We start from the raw sequence: 23,347 nt of genomic DNA, 5'->3' as shown, positions 1-23,347 counted from the left end.
TTTGTTTCTTCTTATTAAGGAACAAGTTATATTATTTCCGACAATTTTTTTTTCCATTTTTTTTTTCTCAAGTTAGGCTTACTGTGCGGTAATTTGTGGCGCGTTTTCTATCTCCCTTTTTCAAGATGGGTGATATAAAAGTGACGATCCACTAAGTAGGTCCTCTGCATTCAGTTAGTGATTTATTGAAACCTTTTTAGTCATGGAAAGGGGAACTGTCTGCGAGGAGATATCTGGTCTTAGCCAGTTGATTTATTTGAGTCGATTTTTAGCTAATTTAACATTTCTTGTCCTGTCACTTCGTTGATTGATATCTTACTATCTTCTGGTCCCGAGAAAGCCAACTGAGAGATGGGAATGTTTACGCTATTTTCTTTTGTGAAATCACACTGAAAGGAGTCATTCAGTGTTGTTGTTGTTACTGTTTGGCTTTGATGGACGAGATCGCCTTCCGAGCTTATGGGAAGGCTATACTGTATTTTACACTTTTCTTACCCCTTACATAATTAATGGCTGTTTTCGGGTTTTACTTTTCTTCACGAGAAATTTTAGCCTCATAATCTCCTTTAGTGCTCCGACTAATTTTCGTACATTGCCTCTACAATGTGATATATTCGGTACAGCCATCGTGATTTGTTGTAGTTTTATATATATATATATATATATATATATAAATATATATATATATATATATATATATATATATATATATATATATACACTCGTCTCTTGCAACCAATGATTTCTTCAATATTCTTTGACATCCACAACGGTTTATTAGGGTGGTTATATCTCTGGATAATTGTCAGTATTATTTTCGGTCGGCAAACATTAATCGATTAGTGAATATTATCCATATTTCTTCGACGTGATCCAATTAATCTAGTTGGTATTGACAATTTTGTCTCTCATGTTATCAAAATTACTTTTTTTTTTTTTTTATATAAGTCCGGCGCTAAGAGGCTACTTGTGCTGGTACAGTTTATGGTAATTTCAAGTCTACTATTGTTATGATCACTATCAGCATCACACAAAATTATTAGGTCACTCTGTTGGTAGGGCAAGGTGGAGTATATTACTGCCATACGGCGATGTATTCACTGCCTAACTTAAATAATCTGACCCCTATTTTGTCTGCACACGAATTTTTCCAGTCAAAATGAGGATTAAGTTTACAAGATAACACCATCATTGTTTTCTATGAATGGTTTTATTTTGTCGTAAAATAATTCATAGTTTTCCACATCCAGCTTTGGAGGTCCGTAGTTTACACTTAAATGAATGGATTTATTACTCCCTGTTGAAAATTTCGACATTCAAAGAATTGTATGTTTCTGCATCCAATTTACTTATCTGTGTTGTATTTATGAGGTTTTAATATAGATATTAGAACTGCCTCGCCGGTATGCGAAGTCACGAATTTCTGATACTTCCTAGCTTTCTAGCGATATATCTCTAATAAGGTGTCTGTCACGAGGGTTTAAACATGCTTCCGTAATCATAAGTACGTCGAGATTTTCGGCAGTCACATACTTAATTCGTCTCTCTTTGAAATAATATTCTTGCATTCATATTCGTAATGTCCACAGTGAAGCTGGATCTACTGGGGCTGTCAGACACACTATATTTGGCTTGCCCGAATGGTAAATCCTCAGGAATGGTGACACGTCAGTGAGTCACTCCCATCCTCCCCACTAAAGCTCTGATTGTCTACCTGCTCCTGAGGTGAGGTCAGATCTACCACACTCGTCTGGTGATCTGGTCTCACCTAAATTGCCCTACCATCATTGGCTTCATGGATTGGATTATTAACAACTATTCCATTAACTTTCTCTCTTTCAACCTCTCTCTCACTACCTAAAGCATATCTAACAATGGCATCTAAAACTCTACCTCACCTAGAGTTTCCAAAACTGTTGATGTGAAGTCAGCCCGTACAAGTTCCTGTCATACCCAAAATTATCCCAAACATCAGCAAGCATCACACCGTGCTTTCCACACAGACATCATAGCCAGTCAACTGACTCCTATCATTCTACTGATCACTTCAGATCCAACGTCAAATCTTGGTAACAGACCAGAGATAACTAATTTCCTATGACGTTCCTTGAACTTCCCGATCAGGTCCCTGTTCTTCCCAAGTGTCTCCTCTGACCTCCCTGAGGCTACTTTATTAGTCCCTACCACAGAGACCGAGTTCTCTGAGGCGTGTCTAACTAAGTCATAAACTTTCAGTCACGTACTGTATCTTACACCCAGGAAGGACACACGCATCCTCCTTTAACACTTAGAAATAATTCCTTCTCCTGATGCCTGGTCAACAAAGCCCAATATGAGGCTAGGTTCATCCTGCATTTCATCCTCTTGATCCCGAAACCTATTTCTAAGAGATTCACTTCTATTCTTGTTACTTACCATAGCCTTGCACCCTCCCTTAACTGGGTGGAAATCATCAGTCATCTAGCTTGGTCTCAACTTTTACTAGGCCAGTTTCTAAGTTGTCGACCTTGGCTAAGACTTCTGCGTCCGTATCCTCTACATGCACTGCCTTAGCACTCAGCATTCCAGTCATATTCTCCCAATCTTTTAACCTGTACCTTAGCACATTAACTACTTCACACTTTTTCCTAATTTCTAAACTAAGCCTACTTGCCAACTCACAGAATAAATAACGCGTATACTTACTTCTGTCACCATGAAATCCCTTATAAGGTCCTTGGAACACATGCAGCAAGATAACCGTTGGGGAGGCTCTGTCATAAATGAGGGCTTGGGAATATCTCTGACTCTGAAAGCAGGTCCTCACTTGAGAAGTTTAGATGTCGGTCTGACAGATTGGTAGCCATATGGGAAAAAAGATTGGTATAGTCAGTGTGTGTGTGTGTGTGTGTGTGTGTGTGTGTGTGTGTGTGAGAAAGAGAGAGAGAGAGAGAGAGATTAATTAAGTGGAACGGGTGGGATGAAGTGAGCAAAGGTAAGAAGGAGAAAGGGCGAAAAGCAGCGGAAAATAATAACTGAGGGAAAATGAGTTGGAAAGAGAGTAAAATAGAGAAATGCATCGAAAAATGGTAAGGGTCTGTTCAAATATAGATCATTGCTGTATATTAAAAAGAGATGGAGGAAAGTGAAGATCGATGAGGAAAAATGAGAGTTAGAGGAAAGTGAGGATTGTTAAGTGGAAATGGAGATGGATGGAGGAATGGGTATAAGACTGGAGGAAATTGGAGAATAAGGGTGAAGTGGAGTGAGATACAGGAAAACATAGACACAATTAGGAGAATGGTGGGGATTTGAGGAAAATGTAGGTGGATGAAAAAAAAATGAAGATGGTTGAATGATAATGAAGAGGATTAGAAGAAAATGGAGAAGGATGAAGAAGGATATAAAGGAATGGCTTATTAATACAGCACATTTGAGGAAAATATTGAAAATAATATGGAAGTCACAGAGAGGAAAGAATGAAATATAAAGGAACGGAAAAAAAATACTGTGTAATGGGATTGTGATAGAAATGAAGAAACAATGACTGAGAATGAAAAAGTAAAGCAGCTTATAAGTAATGGAAGGAAAACCATGGGAAACGAGAAAAGCAAACAGTGGGGGACAGAGAGAAGCGGAGTAAATGATAGACGAATGGTACAAAAATTGGGAGACGAAGAATAAATACATTGGAATAAAGAAACACAGAGTCCGATAAAATGTATGATAGTGAGGATTTAAGAAACATGATGACTAGACCAAAAAACAGGGAGAATGGAAGATAAAACAGAGACGGATATCGGGAAATGCAGAAAGGAAAGTATAGATGCAATGCAGGATAGGAGATAAGCGTGGTGTGGTCGAAAACAGATGAATAAGGAAGAAAAGAGAAGTAGTTGTATACTGAATAAAAATAAAAAAAGATCAGGAATGAAGAGCAATATCCAATAGAAGAATAAAGAGGAACGAAGAAATGTCGAGGGCCAGAGGGAGGAATGTAGTAGGGTGAAGCAAAAAATAAAAGGATGGAGGAAGACAACAGAAGGGAACCGAAACCAAAATACATGCGGATGGGGAGGGGGAAAAAAAACAGAGGAGTTGAAAAAAGAATGTGGGGTTTATGGGAAAAAAATAAGGAAGGGCGGAACAGAGAGGAAAACACTAAATATAATATGTAAGGATGGAGTCTATGCCCAGACCGTCTCAGCTGTTATTCCCGAGTGTGTTTACGATTACACCACAGCCACCCCCCCCATCCCGATAGTTTTAGTCCCGATAAAGAAATAGTTTACCTCGTGCACCTAAATGAACCATATGAAAGTATAATCCGTCCCCTTGCGCTTAGAACAACTTTGGAGGATGAAAAGAATCGTAGTTTTGTTTGCATTTCTAATTACAATAATATGCACCCGCAGTCTGGGAGAAGGAGGGAGGTGAGAAGACAGGAAGAAATTAGTAGGATAGAAGTTGTGGAAGCAATGAAGAAAGTTAAATCAGGGAAAGCCCCAGGAATTGATGGAGTGTGTGGTGAAATGCTGAAGCATGGGGGAGAGATAGTATTAGAATGGATGTGGAAGATGTGCAGATTGGCCTGGGAGGAAGGTAGAGTCCCGGAGGATTGGAAGTCAGGTATAATTCCTCCCTTGTACAAAGGAAAAGGGGAAAAAGAAGTGTGTGGTAATCATAGGGGCATTTGTCTTCTTAGTATAATAGGAAAAGTGTATGGTAGGATACTTATTGACAGAGTTAGAGAAAGAAAAGAGAAATTAGTTGGAGAAGAACAGGGAGGCTTTAGGAAGGGAAGAGGTTGTGTAGATCAGATATTCATTCTTAGATCTTTAGTGGAAAAGTTTCTAGAGAAGGGAAAGAAGTTGTATGCGGCTTTCATGGATTTGGAGAAAGCATATGACAGGGTGGATAGACAAGGATTGTGGAAAGTGTTAAGAATATATGGAGTAGATGGGAAGTTGTTGAATGCTGTGAAGAGTATGTACGATGATGCGAAGGCTGCAGCGTGTGTGGATGGTGAACTAAGTGAATTTTTCTCTTTGAAAGTTGGGTTGAAACAGGGATGTGTCATGTCTCCATGGTTGTTCAATCTGTACATGGATGGGGTAATAAAAGAGGTACAAGGTAGGGTAGTGGATGTTGGAGTGGCCCTGGTGAGAGAGGATAGTGTTTGGAAACTCCCTGTACTGTTGTTTGCAGATGATACTGTGTTGTTGAATGAAGACGAAGGGGAGCTGCAAGGCTTGGTGGATGAGTTTGGGAGAGTGTGTAAGAAACGGAATCTAAAGGTGAATGTAGGGAAGAGTAAAATGATGGTCTTTGAGAGAGGTGAAGTCTGTGAATGTACAGCGAGGTTGGATGGTGAGGAATTGGAAAATGTGAGTACGTTTAAGTACTTGGGTAATGTGATGAGTAAGGATGGAGGTTTGGAGGGTGAAGTGCTTGAAAGGGTACAGCAGGGAAGAAAGGTTGCTGGTTCTTTGAAAGCAGTGATAAGAAACAGGGAAGTGAGCATGGAAGTGAAAAAGTTACTACATGACAGTATTGTGATACCAACTCTAACGTACGGAAGTGAAGCTTGGACGTTGTTGGAAGGACACAAGTCAAGAGTGAGAGCAGTGGAAATGAGTTTTTTAAGAGGAGCCTGTGGAGTCACATGGAGAGACAGGCTGACGAATGAGGATATAAAGGAGCGTTGTGGTGTGGATGTGGATGTGATAGGAAGCGTTATGAGGAACACATTGAGGTGGTTTGGCCATGTGGAGAGGATGGAGGGTGAAAGACTGACTAAGAGAGTGTATGTGAGTGAGGTGGAGGGGGGAAGAGGGACGGGGAGGCTGAGGATGAGATGGAGGGATGGGGTGGAGAGGTATATGAGAGAGGGGGGTGTGAGTTGGGAGCAGGGCAGTGAAATGGCGGGGGACAGGGCGACTTGGAGGCGATTTGTTTGTGGCCACCCCAAACGGGATTGAGGCGTCTGGCAATAGATAGCTTGATAGATAGTCTACATAAAAGCAGGAGGGTGAGGCTTTTTATGCTTCTCAATATCAGGTTTTTGTTTCGTAGAGGTATTATATTGGTATCTCTTTGTTTACACTGAGAGAGAGAGAGAGAGAGAGAGAGAGAGAGAGAGAGAGAGAGAGAGAGAGCATCCCAGATAAATCTTAAATTATATGGAAACATCAGGATATTATACTGCGTCCTTTTCAGTCCGTCTGTCTGTCTGTCTGTCTGTCTGTCTCTCTCTCTCTCTCTCTCTCTCTCTCTCTCTCTTATTCTAGTTATATTAGTACTAAAAGAATAACATGGCAGGACAGAGAAAGAAGAGTACGATTAGGCAGGTTTTGTGGAAGTTTGACAGGCACAGACGAAAGAGTGCTGGGTGGAATATAAACAATATAAGACATGTCGAGGTGGAAGATAATGACCAATGAGCCATTACGGATGCACATAAAACAAGGATGGTGAAAACGAGGAATAACGGAAAAGGATGGGGTATGATGGGTTAAGAAATATGATGGAGAAAAGTAAGCAAAAAAGAACAAACACTGGCATACTGTTCAGCCCCATTCCACAGTATGAGATTCTGTTCAACTTGAAGACTAGCATGAAATGCAGTTAGTAACAGTGAAAGTACAAATATTAACTTGGTAAAGATTTCGCTAGCCCTAAAATTCATTTATGTATCATATGTGGACAATGTTTCCTGGATGCTCGTGATTCACTGCACACACTCCTCCTCAAACAAGTCTGTGAGTGCAGGGTCTAGTGAAACCTCATAAATGTGTAGTGGGAAATTAACCAAGTCAGTTTCCCAACACATATACGGATCTGCTCGAGGAGTGTGTGAAGTTCTACCCTCTGAACTGGGTTAGCAGCTCTGATCACTATGCAGTGCCGTCCAAGATAAACCTCACCTATTATTGCGAGAGAAAATTAGCCAAAGGGTCAAGTGGCTGGCTATCAGACAGGCTGAATTTAGCCTTACTGAATATCAGTTGTTGTTGACTGTCAACAGCGATGTAACCACATTCGCCTCAACACTCCTTAGCTTGCAGCTGCAACATATACTCTGCAGGACATACTCAAACATCCCAGGAGATCATCTATGGTTGGGGTATAAGTGTCCGGTAGCAGCTGAATGTAATAATAAGGCATGGACCCTCTACAAACGATGATTATCTCAGCACAAGACCTTCCACAGGGAATCCTGCAGAGTCTTAAACAAGACGGCAGAGTGCGCAAAGCGGGCATGAGAGTGGACATGAGACCGTGGCTTGAAGGGAAGATTCACAGGAAATGTGGTTGATTCGTTGCAGTTTTGGGCCCTGATGAAGTAAAGATTAGGCATCATGTAATGAAGGATCCCTACCCTGGAGACACCTGGTAGAGATCTGCTTATGAGCAGCCAGGGGAAAGGTCACTTATTTTGCTGTATTGTTCAATAGTAAGATATCCACACGAGATCTGATTAGACCACCGCTCATCCTGCTTTATCTATGCATTCTGGGATTTGAAAACCTGACGTTTTTCGAGAATATCATCAAATGGCGCCTGAGGAATAGTAAATTGTAAGAAAACAACTGGTTTTGGTGAAGTAAACCCATACCTTCTGAAGTATAGTGCAGCAGAAATCTGCATTCTCCTCAGACAATTCCAACAGTACCTGTAGTCCACGGTGTGGACAAGCCTCTGGAAGGAGGCCCGTGTCATACATGTCCACAAAACAGTTTTGAATTAGCATGACGCAACTGTCATCTCATTTCCCTCCTTTCAGCTATTAGTAAGATGTTTGAAAAAAAAAAAAAAATGGCGCATCAGCTAATTACCATAAATGAAGAATACCATCTTCTGTTAACACTACATTATGATTTAGGGGAAGAACCATGAACATCTGACTCGCTATTTCTCTGCAACTTAGGATTCCAAACTTTTCGGCTTTTGTTAGAGCTCTGAATATTACAAGAACCTTTACCTGCATACGATACCATGTGCTATAGTCTATTTGATTGACCTTTGCAGATGAGATGTATGAGGCAAGTAGAGTGTGTTTGATACGCGGCTGCTGATTGGCCGCCGATGATGTCATTGAAGTAAATGCAGGCATGTACTGTTGTGCAACACGCGGACGTAGCTGTACACCGTGGGTGGATATTATACAGTAGAGCAACATGCGGACGTCGTGGGTGGATGCAGTGCAACATGCGGATGTGGATGTACACCGTAGGTGGATTATTTATTTCAAACGGCAGTCATCGTTTCATGAAACTTTATAATAAATTTTAATTTCCTTTGATAACGGTAAATTTCTCAAACTAATTTTAACCTCTTTAGCTTCGGAAATTATTCCATATTTACAGTAAATTGGCTGCTCATAGAGCAAGCAATTTAAAAATATAGATATATATGTGCTAAAATAAGAAGAGCTGTAGATTTACATCTTCGGCGGCCAGTCAGCAGCCGCGAATCAAACACACCCTACTTGGCCCATGCATCTCAGCTGCACTGGTCAATCAGGCCTTTGGCGAAAGCTTTGCCATTGCATGTGACATCTCTAAGGTTTTCGATCGAGTCTGGCATAAATCTTTAATTTCCAAACTGCCCTCTTACGGTTTCTATCCTTCTATCTGTGCCTTCATCTCTAGCTTCCTTTCTGGTCGTTGTACTGTCGCTGTTGTAGACGGCCATCGTTCTTCTCCTAGAACTATCAACAATGGTGTTCCTCAGGGCTCTGTCCTATCACCAATTCTCTTCCTTTTATTCATCAATGACCTTCTAAGCTGTATATCTAACCCTATCCACTCTTATGCTGATGACTCCACCCTTCACTTTTCCATTCGGTTCCCGCAACGTCCATCTCAGCAGTTACTTCAACAAACAAGGGATGAGGCTATGGCACACCTAATGTCTGACTTGGCTCATATCTCTGACTGGGGTAAAAATAATGTTTTTTTTTTTTAATGCATCAAAGATCAGTTTTTACACCTATCAACCCGACAAAATCTTCCACAGGTATACCCACTAATGTTTATAATATTCAGCTTGATCCTGCATCATCCTTGAACATGCTTGGGGTTTCATTTACTCGGGACTTATCTTAGAAAGATCATATTACATCTCTTGTAAAATCTGCTTCCAAGAGATAAGGTGTGCTAAGCCAACTCTGTTCCTTCTTTACCCATGCACAATTGTTGACTCTATACAGGGGTTTTATCCGCCCCTGTGTGGAGTACAACTCTCATGTGTGGGGAGGCTCTCTACATAGAGTTCTTCTCAATAGGGTGGAGTCAAAGGCTTTTCGTCTCATTAACTCTCCTCCTCTTACTGACTCCCTTCACTCTGTCTCTTCGTCGCGCTGTTGCATCTTTATCTCTTTTCTATCGCTACTTCAATGGTCGCTGCTCCTCTGAACTGTCTGCATGCATTCCTCCACCTATACGACGGGAGCGTAGCACCCGTCTAGCAGCAAACTCTCACCCCTTTTCTGTCCAGCTCTCTAATGCAAGAGTTAACCGTTACTCCAAGTCTTTCATTTATGCAACAGGTCAACTCTGGAACTGTCTCCCTCCGTCTGTATTTCCTGCTTCCTATGATCTCCAGTCTTTTAAACGCAGTGTGTCCAGGCGTCTCGAAATGATTGGATCTTAAATTTGGCTCTCTCTTGTATTTTGTTTCTCTTGGAAGGAACAATAATAGCGGGCTCGCGGCCTTTGGTCCCTTCTTCCTCGCATAAAAAAATAAAAGACAGCCTATAGTTGCAGATCTTGAAAGCTTGGGGTTATAGAAGACTTGCTCGAGCTTCTGCCTAGTTACCTATCAATCTGTAGTCTAAGTACTCTCGTCAGTGGACACACCTCTACTGGATATTGAGTGGATACCCCGGTTCCAACGAGGTCAGTTTTGTGCCTCATTTTGTGGAATATCTATATTAACGGCCTCCAGAGCATTCGCACAGCATCACTTTATGCTGAAAACTCTACATTGTTACAGTGCTTCTCAAGGTCAGAAGATCCAAAGGTGACTGCATCAATCAGTCTCCTGCCGAACAACACCTTGGACTCGAGACAATGGTGGTAAGTCAAGCTAACTGCCAACAAAACAGAAGCTATGATAATCTCATGGTCAGGAGATGACACCAATCAATGGCATGCAATCCTGAAGTTTGGACACGAAATTACTCATCTGGAAAATCACATTTCATCCTGCCTTTAGATTTTTCCAAATGTTTTGACTTAAATACCATTATGAAAGTACAGCACGAAAAGCCAGCCAGAATGTAACGATGTTGAGACAGATGAGGCATCGTCTTAATGCTGATGGCTTACTGAGCCTCTACTGTTCTCAGATTAATCCAGTTATGAAGTATGCGTCTCCCACCTGGACATCAATTGCTTGCTTTCACCTCAGCCTACTGGACAGGGTAAAGCAGCAAACAATGCACCTAATAAACAGCATATAGGAGAAAAACCAACGTAAACATCAACACCACGAATCAGAGAGGAGTCAACTACACACTTCAAAGCATGTAGTGTCATTTCCTGGACCCTTGATGTATACACATGGCACAAATGCAGCACGTATAATCTCTGATGGAAATTAGGGTCTCTTGAATAAGAGCTGTCCGCAACTCGAGATTGATGTCGAATTGCAATCTTCTCCTGGAAATCACAAGGTCTCACACCATCAGACATTAACAAGCCTTCACGACAAGGATGTCCGCCTTGTGAAACGTCTACGCAGCTGATGTGGGTGTCCAATAGCTACCCATACATTTGGCCACGCTTGGCGACAGACATATCCACACTAGTCACAGGCTTTACTAGCCATATTGAGGTTAAACTTTATAATAGGTCACCTCACGATCAAGGTAAAAATTCTTAGGTATAACTTCCCATTATATGTGTTATGCGCTAAAATATTACGATGTATCAGGATTAACTAAGAGAGAGAGAGAGAGAGAGAGAGACTACACAGACATTGAGCTACCCAAATGGCGGTCCGGACTAACACCTAGAAACATAAGTTGGAGAAAACGATTGTGCAGTTGAAGGTTTTATTCTTCATCCTATCAACTCTCCGGCATTTGACGTAAAGGAAAAAATGCAAAATATGACATTTTGGAATGTCAAAGCCTATATAAAATTCCATAGAATCATTAGAAACACCATAATCGTAATGGAAAGTTGAACATTCAGAAAGCTAGTTCTACTAAGCATGAGTTATACATGCATTTTCCCTCTCTTTTTATATAAGCGTTCAAACTTGTTATTCCCATGACCTTAGTCGGACTACGAGTACATTAGATAAGTACTGTACACACACACTTGTACATATACACAACCACTCACTCTGCCTATACTCATGTAAAAAGCTATATACTTGCACATTAAGCATGCATAAGCTATTCATTCGCACACATAAGTTACACATCTGCATGTATATACTTACACGTTATGGCAAATTTTAAAATTTATATGTAGTGGCTTTCATATATCGCTTTTGTTCTTCATGCTGTGCTTCTTGATATTTCCTTTCATCTGCATAATATTTCATTTGTTTTCACAGTGCTTCGGAATATTTCATTTTCTTCATAATATTTCTTTTGTTCTTTATGATATTTCTGTCACTATCCCCACACCTGACACCAATTGTTACATCGCAGGATTTCATTGACACGTCGAGACTGACACATAGGCCAGGCTCTTAATCAAAAGCAGCTGGACACATCATTTTTTTTTCCTTCTAGACACACTTAAGGTACATTTGCAAAACACTGGCTATTCTCTCATATTACCGTCATCGTCGTTCACTGGTACTCACTGTCCAATCACTGACTGTTTCTCACTTAGCCTATCTCTGTCTGACTACCCTGTCCTTCATTTACACTACTCGACAAATTTCAACTTTTTATCTAGTTCAGAAATGAAAATCGGTGATTTGGGGTAAGCTGACGGTGCTGATTACAAATGTATTTTCACTTTTTCTCTATCACAAAGATTTTCTGAAATTTAACCTTGAAATTTTTCTTCCACTAGTCAGAGATCAATATCCTCCTATCGCCTGGTTATTCAAGGAATATTTTAAAAACTGAGAAATGTTAATTGGTATATAAAAGTAATACTGTATATATATATATATATATATATATATATATATATATATATCTCACATGACCAGGGGCAGGATACTACTGCTACCCAGCGTGTCCCCGGGTGGCGGGCATGGGAAGACTTTGCTGATACAGTATATGAGGTACAGTCTTGTACGGCATGGACCATAGGTCCCCCTATAGTTATATAAGACTCCACCAAATATACTGAATAAGGTGGCACAAAAACTATTTGCCGCAATCCCTGAACCAATCATTAATTTCACTGTTAATGATTATACGACCATTCCTGTTGAATCATCATCTACCGAAGGTCCAACTGCACTGCCTCCTTTGCTTAACACTAGAATGCTTACGTTATTATCCTCACAGTACTGCTTTCGGCGGGGAGAATTTTACCCAATTTTGGAAAATTAATAAAATATACTTAGACAATTTTTTTTAATAAAATTTGACAATGCAGATATCAAAAGTAACTCATATACTTCCTTCTTACTTAGTAATAACCATCAGGGTAAGAAAATAAATTTTACCTGAATTTATTTAGGAGGTACTGAAAAAAATGTTTTTTTTTTATAACATGAACATTAAAATAAAAAACACTAACTATGGGCTCAGTTGCCACTGGGTTTGGTGGCCCCCTCCTTGGGACGTTGAAGCTTAAGACTAGGTAGGTGGCTCCCCTCACATATCACCCTGGCCTGAAGTGGGGGAAACGAAAAAAGGGGCAATGTCCGGTAAAAAAACACTTTAAACCCAAATATCATGGTGATAAATGCGAGATGAAACCACACCACTACCTATGTAGGTAGGGGGTAGGGTGGATTGAAGGTATAGGGAAGGACAGCTCCAAAGCTCTTATCATAACAAAATAGCAAATAAATATATCGCCGAACAGGGAAATTTACCCGACGTAAGCATTCCAGGGTTAAGGGGAGTGTGCCACTAAAAGTTAGTAGGCACTGTCTTGGGAAATCGGGGACCGGGACATTAAGCAAACTAAAATCCACGAAGATCTACATGTACAGTGTAAGAAACCTCGTAGATTACAAACTTTATACATTAATGACGTAATTAGAAAACAGCAGTTGAATTATTGTAGGTCTAAATGAATCCACAAAAGAGAAGAAAAATTTATTCAGCTGCATGACGGCATCCACCTAATTACCACAAAGAAAAGCAAAATGAAAGAGTTAGTGGTGTAGCATTTCTAATTACCAGAAATCTTGTTGCAGAGAACAGTGTTAATTTCACCAATGTGTCAGACAGACTAGCATGAATATCAATAAGACTAGGGAAAAGATACTTCCTGGAAGTAATGCAAGTACATTATGACCTACATCTCAAAGTTCAGATGAAGAAATAGGAACATTCTATGACGAAATCAACCAAATTATGGAACAAGAAACGATCACTAACACAATATTCATGTGAGACTTCAGTGAAAAGTTGGCAAATCGAAAAATGGAGAAGGATTCTTGGAAAAAATCGAAGTGGGAGAAAGGAATGACAGAGGTAAAATGACAATGTATAACATGAGAAAAATGAACACATTCTTTCACAAAAGAACAAGGAGAAAATGGACCCGGTGAAGTGCTAATGGAGAAACAGAGAATGAAATAGACTTCATTACCGCAGATAAGAATAACACAGTTAATAATGTCAGTTATCAACAAAGTAACTACAGGAAGTGACCACTGAATGGGGGACTGCACAGCAACATACAGTTTCAGAAGTGAAAGAAAAGCTGATTAAAAATAAAAAGATATGCCTAGTAATATTAAGAGAAAACAAAGCATCCTTGCAGTTAGAAATAACAAACAGATTTCAGCCTCTAAGTTGTGCTGAGTTTGACACTGATAAGTTGAATGATAGACTAAGAGAATCAACAGGGTTAGTAGATAAAGCTAACAGAACCAAAGCCAACAAGCATTCAAAAGTGACACTCGAGCTCATGAAAAGAAGAAAGGAGATGAAACAAAGAAAGATGAAACAGAAGGAACGGAGTTAAATAAGCTTTTCAGCAAGAGACTGAGAGAAGAAAAAAGAGAGAGAAACATGGATCTGAGCAGAGACATCATTAACAGAGGGAAAAGTCTGAAACAGGTCCAATGTAAAATGGAACTAAGTAAAATGGCACTAAGAAAGCAACAAATTATATCACTGGCCGACAAAAACGGTGAAGTCATTCAATGCAGAGATTGAATGGTGAAGAGAACTGAAGAAATTTACAAAGAACGGTTTGCATCAAAGACAATATTTCCAGTAGGTAACTTTTCACTTGACGCAAGTGAAATACCTGAGGTAACACCAGACAAAGTAAACATTTCTCTTAAGAGAATGAAAAGAGGGAAGTCCCCAGGAGAAGATGGAATACAGGAGTAGCAGATTTACTGCCGGATGCAGGAGTAGGAATACAAAACAGGCTTGTCCACTTATTTACCCAGTGTATAAGAAGAATATTCCCAAAACATGGTGCAATAGAATAGTTCTTTTGCTCTACAAAAAAGGCAGCTAAAAAGATCTTTGTAACTACGACCCATTTGCTTATTACCAATTATTTACAAACACTTCCCTAAAATCGTTTCGAACAGAATAACAACAAATCTGAAAGAAAACCAACTCTTGAACAGGCAGGATTCCTCGGTGGGTATTCGACTAATGATCATCTACACCCAATGATTTAGCTAATGAAGAAAACTACAGACTATAATAAACCACCTTGCTTTGGTTTTGTTTATTACAAAAAAGGCTTTTGATTCAGTGGTGCATATAGCAATTATAAATTCATTGCATGAATAGCAACATTGTAACACTGTTCTAAAACATATATAAGGGAAAACTGCTACGGTTAAATTACATAAAGATTCGGAAAAAAATTAAGACTGAAGAGGGAGTGCGTCAGGGAGATACCATCCAATTTCATCATAATTATTTACAGCATGCCTAGAAAGTAATATTAGAAACCTAGACTGGGCGAACAACTGAGTAATCATAGATGGAGAAAACCTAAACCATTTAATATTTGCCAGTGACAGAGAGCACACACATTTGTGCTGGGAGGGAGATGGTGATAGCCAATACCCTCTTTAGGCACAAAATTATCTAGTCTGTGAGCCAGTCAGCTGAATTGGGCTGATTGGTGCCATCTAAGGGCACCAAAGATTATGTCATTTTGTGATTGCTATACCTATTTGTATCTGTAACTCAAAACTGCATGATGGACATGAGACTCGCAGCTGAAGCTTATTAGAGCACTCAATGTACGGGTGGAGTGTGAAAGGAAAAAGGCTACATTTTTCGACGTAGAAAACATTTATTTAAATGTAGACTTGTACTAACAACAATAATTTTTTCTTGCTGCACACAAAATGGGATACCATAGAATGATAAAATGTCTTACACCATAACCACTTTACAAATTTTCTGATGATTTACAATGGATTATTAAGGCAGAATTACACTGATCAGCCTGGACACATAGTATGTGAATAATTAACTGTAGTCTTTTACGTATGCATGTATGCAAGTTACTCCAGACTTTTAGACAAAGCAATAATGCTTTGATAATGTTAATCATACATTCTACAGTAGGTGTTATTTATACAGGAATGCCACACATTTAATTCAGAGTTACTAAAAACATAGACATCATTTGTGGAATGAACACACAATTTGCAATGAAAAAAAAAAATGCTTTGTTTCTGAATTGTCACACACATCTACAGACTACATGTATACAGACAAACATTATATTCTACAATACACCATGTGTAAGGAACCATCATTTTATGATATTCACACTGTATTTGAAATACAATGTTAGCCAGCCAAATGCACGTACATAATTATTTATCACAAAAAATCAATAAGCATCCAAGTCACTGTCTGTGCCATCAGATTTGTCCTCCACATCATCAAATTCTTCCTCATTCTTCATATTCGTACAGTTCTGCTAGAACTGCCTGGGTACAGAGCAATCTATTTACTATACACTGACACAAAGGCAGTCTGTATGCTTCCTTGCATTTGCATGAGAGAAATTCTAACACATCGTGTCTAGTGTTCGAGCTCCCATCATCCACTGTATGACAAGCTCCCCATTGTCATTTTGGACCCAACCTCTACTGTCTAATGGGCTGGCTACTTGTGGATCCACCTGCAATGCACGTTGCCAAATGGCAGCCTGATAGTTAGCTCTAACTGCCAGTAGGTATAGACAGTCTTGACAGGGTGGCAACTGCCCAAATTCCACATTGCCATTTTTCACTCTGAATAGTTCATAGTGCATGTTGTTAACATCACTGATATCAGAGTGGGCAACATAAAGTCGACATGTAAATTCTTCCACTTCAAGACCTTTGATATATCATCAGTGAGCTGCCATTCTTTTCCAAGCTTTGTGAAGACATCCTGGAAGTGATCATTTGTCATCACAAGTGTCAACAGAAAGCTTCCCACGACCTCTGAAGGCACTTGCTGTGTCGCACTCAGTGAAGGAATGGAGTCCAAGCAAGGAATCACACACACGCTGACCAATTGCACCTGACACTTTGGTGATGCTGATATATCTGGTGCTGTTAGCAGTGCCACATTTTACATACATGCTATAATCTATGTCTTTCTGGAGGGCTAAGCACACGAAAATGATATCTGTATCATCAGCTGCTATGATGATGGAAGACACGTTTAGGTGCATTTATGGCATGCAGGATGACTCTGGTGTCTGCCTCATCCTGAGAACTGGTCAGGTCCTTCACTTCGGCTACAGCATCTTCAGTAACCTTGAAACACTGGTTACTCAGTGTGACATGCAGGGTTTTACTGCCCAGTCTTTCTCTCATAGTTGGTTTCTTCCACTGGCTAATGAAGAAGTTAGTCATTTTCGCATTATTGGCTCCACAAGGCTCTAGCTGTCCCCATTGTTGGATTTTGTGGCCTGATATATTGTTAGTGAAACGAATTCCTGTTTCTGCACCTCTCATGCTCCTCACAGTTCCTTTGATAGACATCTGTTGGTACACATCGAACACCACATCAGTACACTCACTCCCATGACCTGTTCTGAGCACAGACACCTGCACCTGATCCGGAAGTTCTTCGAAGATGAGGTTATCGCCCTTCATCTTGTGGATGACACCCATTCCGTCGATGATACATGCTGATGGCCTTTCTATGTCATCAGCAGGTGCTGCCGTAGCTTCTAATTTTTTTTTTTTTCCAAATGCTCCCTTGCTTGTTTTCTGGGGTATTCCATTAATATTCGCCGATGACCAAGGGATTGGACCCAGAGTATGTTTCAGAACTTCCTTCATGCTGAGCTTCCTTGAAGGAGCAACAAGTACCTTGTGACCAAACAATTTGTTCCCTCTTCAGATCCACTTCTTTGCTGGCTGGTAACTTTGCCTTCCTGTCTTTGACATTGTCAAATGTCTTAACTTTCAGCCAAGGAATTCCTTAATAAAACTGTTGTCCTGACTTCAGTCTACTCTCTTGAAATTTTTGCCGAGCTTCTTCACCTTTATTGTGTGCAAACAGAAGATCAACTGCTATTTATGGAGGTGCTGTTGCACAAGCTGAGATGTGTATGAACTCAAGTTCTCCTGCTTTAATTGGATTAGTCTAGCTGGAATTTAGAAGATTATTGTAGCTCTGCCAGTAACATTGGATATCCTTCTGAGTTGCAGTAGACACGAGCCATGAAACTCTGATGTGAGGTAGTACCGACAGACTGCACCAAGTTTAAGAGAGGATCCTTTAGTTCCACTTAGAATATAAATAGGGTAAAACATTAAATCACACCTCAAATCGCCAAATCAATTTTCATCCAAAAACACACACACACACAAAAAAAAGGCACAATAAATTACAAGTTTATATGGAACTCAACAGTAACATGATGAACTGCACATTGAAGACAATGTCGTTTTTGTTTTTCTTGTCAAAATTTAATAACTGTTGTAGAAAACTGGAGCTGTGAGTTTGGAAGGTCCATCATGCATTTTTGTCAAATATGTGGGTAGACAGTTAAAGTAAAATAGGCTATGTTTGGAGCCCTCAGATGGTATATGCTCATGAACTAAAAAAAGCATAATAATATAAGAGAGAAGTGGAGGAGCGATTGGGTAAATATGATTTGGGCAGATGGGGTAGGTGGAAGATGAGTGGAAGATATTCACAGAAATTTATGCAGCATGTGAGGTGGTGTGTGGAGTGAAGATAAATTTGTGCAGCATGGTGGAATGAAGAGATGAGGCAAGCTGTGGTGCAAAAGAAGAAAGTATATAAAGCTTCGATGGGAAGCAGAGGCATGGAGGAAGTTGAGAGATCGAAGAGAAATTTGTATGTAGAGTGGAAGAAGTGGATGAAAAGATTAGTAAGAGGGAGTAAGAAGAAAGTGCATGAGGAATTTGGAAAGAATTTGAGCGTAAAATGGAGGGACTGTACAAAAATGCTCTGGAAAGAGCTAAAGGGAATTCGGGTGATAAAGAAGTTAGTAGGGGAGTGAAAGATAAAAATGGTAAATTCATTGTGCAGAAGGGAGAAAATGTAACCAGATGGAGAGAACACTTAAAGGAGCTGATAAACATTTAGAATGAAATTAATGCCAGTATAAGTGGCTGGGGAATGGCTGGGAGAATGAGGGTGGAAGAGATCAGTAGGATAGAAGTAGTGGAAGCAAAGAAGATAGACAAAATGGGGAGAGCCCCAGGAACTGATTGAGTGTTTGGTGAAATGATGAAGCCTGGGGGAGAGATAGTAGTAGAATGGATATGGAAGATGAACAGATTGGCCTGGGAGGAAGGTGGAGTCTCAGAGGATTGGACATCAGTATAATTATTCTGCTGTAGAAAGGGAAAGGGAAAAATTAAGTGTGTGGTAATCAAAGGGGCATTTTTGTCTTCTTAGTGTAATAGGTAAAGTATATGGTAGGATACTTAATGGCAGAGTTAGGGATATAACAAAGGAATTAGTGGGAGAAGAAGAGGGAGGTTTTAGGAGGGGAATAGGTTGTGTAGATTATTAATCCTTACATCTTTTGTGGAAAATTTTCTTGAAAAGGGAAAGGAGTTGTATGTGGCTTTCATGGATTTGGAGAAAGCACATGATAGTGGATAGACAAGGAATGTGGAGAATATTAAGAATTTATGGAGTAAATGGGAAGTTTTTGAATGCCGTGAGGTGTATGTATAAAGGAGCTAAGGCTGCATTGCGTGTGGATAATGAACTGAATGATTTTTTCTGTCAGAATGTTGGACTGAAGCAGGAATGTGTCAGGTCTCCATGGTACTTCAATTTGTATATGGATGGGGTTATAATAGAGATACAAGGCAAAACAGTGGATGTTGGAGTGGCTCTAATGATAGAGGCCAGCGTTTTGAAACTTCCTGTATTGTTGTTTGCAAATGACACCTTATTGTTAAGTGAAGATGAAGGGGAACTGCAAGACTTTGCGATTGAGGTTGGGAGAAGGTGTAAGAAACGTGTTCTAAAGGTGAATGTACGGTAAAGTTATGGTCTTCGAGATAAATTAAGTCACTGAATGTGCAATGAGATTGAATGATGAGGAAATGGAATATGTGAGTGCATTGTAAGTACTTGGGTAGTGTGATGAGTAAGGATGGAAGTGTTGGGGATGCAGTGCTTGAAAGGATACAAAAAGGAAGAAAGGTTGCTGGTTCTTTGAAAGTAATGATAAGAAATAGGGTAGTGAGCATGGAAGTAAAAAAGTTTTTGCATGATAATACTGTGATACCAACTCTTACGTGTGGAAGTTAAGCTTGGACCTTGTATGAAGGACACAAGTCAAGAGTGAGAGCAGTGGAAATGAATTATTTGACAGGAGAGTGTGGAGTTACATAGAGTGACAGACTGACAAATGAGGAAACGAAGCAGCGTCGTGGTGTGGATGTGCATGTGATAGAAAGTGTTAGGAGAAATACACTGAGGTGGTTTCGCCATATGGAGAGGATTGATAGGGAGAGACTAACGAGGAGTGTATGTGAGTGATGTGCTGGGGGGAGAGGGAGGCCGAGGATGAGATGGAGGGATGGAGTAGAGAGGTGTATGAGAGAAAGGGGAGTTAGCTTAGGGAAGGGCAGTGAAATGACCTGGGACAGGGCGACATGGAGGCGATTTGTTTGTGGCCACCTCTTACATGATTAAGGCGTATGGCAGTAAATAGGTAGACAGTCATAAGTCTTAATCTCAGAAACAGAAGAAACATTGCAAGAAACGTTAAAGGACCTACGTAGAGAAAGTCTCAAAGTAGAGCTAAAGATGAACAGGAGTTAAAAGTAATGTTTAATTCAAATGCTCTGAAGGGTGTCGTCAGAATAAGCGATGAAATTCTTTAAGAAGTCTATCTATCTATCTATAGCCCGACGCCCTAATCCCGCAAAGGGTGGCCGCTGACAAAACGCCTCCAAGTCGCTCTGTCACCCACCATTTGACTACCCTCCCCCCAACTCACCCCCTCTTCCCTCATATAACTCTCAACTCTATCCCTCCACCTCATCCTCGGTCTACCCCTCCCTCCACCTCACCTACATACACCTTCTTAGTCAGTCTTCCATTCTCCATTCTCTCCACATGTCCAAACCACCTCAGTGTATTTCTCCTAATCTTCTCAACCACATCCACATCCACCCCACAGCGTTCCTTCACTTCTTCATTCGTTAGCCTGTCCCTCCTTGTCACTCCACATGCTCCTCTCAAGTAGCTCATTTCCACTGCTCTCACTCTTGACTTGTTCCCCTCTTGCAAGGTCCACGCCTCGCTTCCATACGTCAGGGTAGGGATCAAAATACTATCTTGCAGTGACTTCTTAACCTCCATACTCACCTCCCTATTTCTCATCACTGCTTTCAGTGAACCAACAACCTTCCTTCCCTGCTGTACCCTTTCACACACTTCATCCCCCAAAGTTCCATCCTTACTCATCACACTACCCAAGTACTTGAATGCACTCACATTCTCCATAGCCTCACCATCCAACCTCACTACATTCTGTGACCTCATTCCTCTCGAACACCATAACTTTACTTTTGCTTACATTAACTTTCAGCTTCCTCCTACACACTGTCCCAAATTCATTCACCAAACCTTGCAACTCCCATTCATCTTCACTCAACAATACTGTATCATCAGCAAACAGCACCAACGGAATCTTCCAAATCTCACCCTCATTCATTAGAGCCACCCCCACATCCACTGCCTTACCTTGTACCTCCTTTACAACCCCATCCATGTATATATTAAACAGCCATGGAGACATCACACAACCCTGTTTCAGTCCCACATTGAGATCAAAGAACTCACTCAGCTCACCATCCACTCCAATCGTAGCCCTAGCTCCTTCGTACATACTCTTCACAGCACTCAACAATTTCCCTTCCACTCGATATATCCTTAATACCTTCCACATACCTTGCCTATCTATTCTGTCATTAGCTTTCTCCAAGTCCATGAAGGCAGCATACATTTTCTTTCCCCCTCTCTAGATATTTCTCCACTAAACATCTTAGAACAAATATCTGATCTAAACACCCTTTTCCCTTCCTAAATCCCCCTTGTTCTTCTCCAACTAGCTCCTCTGTCATATGCCTAACCCTATCAATGAGTATTCTACCATATATTTTACCAGTCACGCTAAGAAGGCAAATACCCTTATGGTTACCACATACTTCTCTCTCTCCTTTTCCTTTGTATAAATGAACAATTATACCTGATTTCTAGTCCTCTGGAACCCTTCCATCTTCCCAAGCCAATCTACACAACTTCCATATCCACTCAACAACAATCTCACCCCCATACCGCAGCATTTCACCACACACTCCATCAATTCCTGGGGCCTTTCCCAACTTGATCTTCTTCATTGCTTCCACTACTTCCGCCCTACTGATATCTTCCTCCCTCCTCTCATCTCTTCTTCTCCCACCCATTCCCCAACCACTTATACTCGCACTGCTGCCACTCTCTACATTCAACAAATCCTCAAAGTGCTCCTTCCATCTCCTCAATTTCTCTCTCTTGTCCACCAACAATCTAGGCTATTATTCCTGTCTTTCACTTCCCTGCTATTTCCTGTTTCACACTGCCTTACTTTACCTCCTTCCAAAACAATTTCTTACTCTCCCTCCATTTCACACTCAGATTTCGCCCAAACTCTTCATACACTTTCTTCTTACTCTCCTTCACCAGTCTCTTCACCTCCCTTCTTCTGCTCACATACACCTCTCTCTTCTCTCTCTCATCTTCTCCCCTACCTCTACTCGCTAACCATTCACTATATGCCTTCTTATTTTGTTCCACAGCTCGTTTCACCTTGTCACTCCACCATGCTGTCCCTTGCACACCCTTGCATCTCTTCCTCACTCCACAACCACCTCACATGCTGCGCCTGTCTCTTTCGTAAATATCTTACATACGTCTTTCACCCCTTCCATCTGCTCTAGCTCATACCTTCCCAATCTTTCTTCCACTGTTCTCTTATACTCTGCCACTTTCTCACTGTCTTGCAAAATCTCCACTCTTCTCACAGGAGCTGTTTCATCCTGTCTTCCCCTTCGTCTCCTCAACCATTTTCTTTGCACCTTTACCTTGCCCATCACTAGGTGATGGTCCGAGACTCCATTTCCCCACCTTCTCCACACTCTTGCATCCAACACTTAGTCTTCTCATTCGCTCATCCACACACACGTAGTCTATCATTGCCTTTCGTTCAACTAGTTCACCATCCATCCTCTTCATTACTCTCCATGTATACCGGTGGATCATCTTATGCCGAAAGTAGGTGTTGGCTACTGCCATCCCCTTACCAGCACAGATGTCCACCAAAGCACTACCATTCCCATCTACTTCAGCTGGCACACCCCACTGACCAACCACTGCATCCACTCGTACATTCCCAACTTTGCCATTCATGTCTCCAATCAAAAGCACTCTCTCGCTCCTCTCAGATATGTCCATACATGCTTCTACTCTCCCCCAAAACTCATTTTTCACTCTTGCCACTCGGTCCTCTGTCGGAGCATACACACATACAATCGCCCACGCATGTATACCTACTTTCATCCTCACCTATACAATCCTTGCACCCACTGTTCCATACTCTCTTATATTCTCCTTCCACTTCTTGCTTATCATCAGACATACTCCCTCTCTTGCCCTCTCATTCTCATTAACACCCGCACATATACCTAAACCATATTCCCATTCTCTCACCCTTTCACCTTGCTATTTAGTTTC

Source organism: Coenobita brevimanus, chromosome 14 (genome assembly GCF_032717465.1).
Source record: "Coenobita brevimanus isolate Jiangsu-jjx chromosome 14, ASM3271746v2, whole genome shotgun sequence".
Taxonomy (NCBI): domain Eukaryota; kingdom Metazoa; phylum Arthropoda; class Malacostraca; order Decapoda; family Coenobitidae; genus Coenobita; species Coenobita brevimanus.
Note: the sequence above shows the minus strand (reverse complement) of the source record.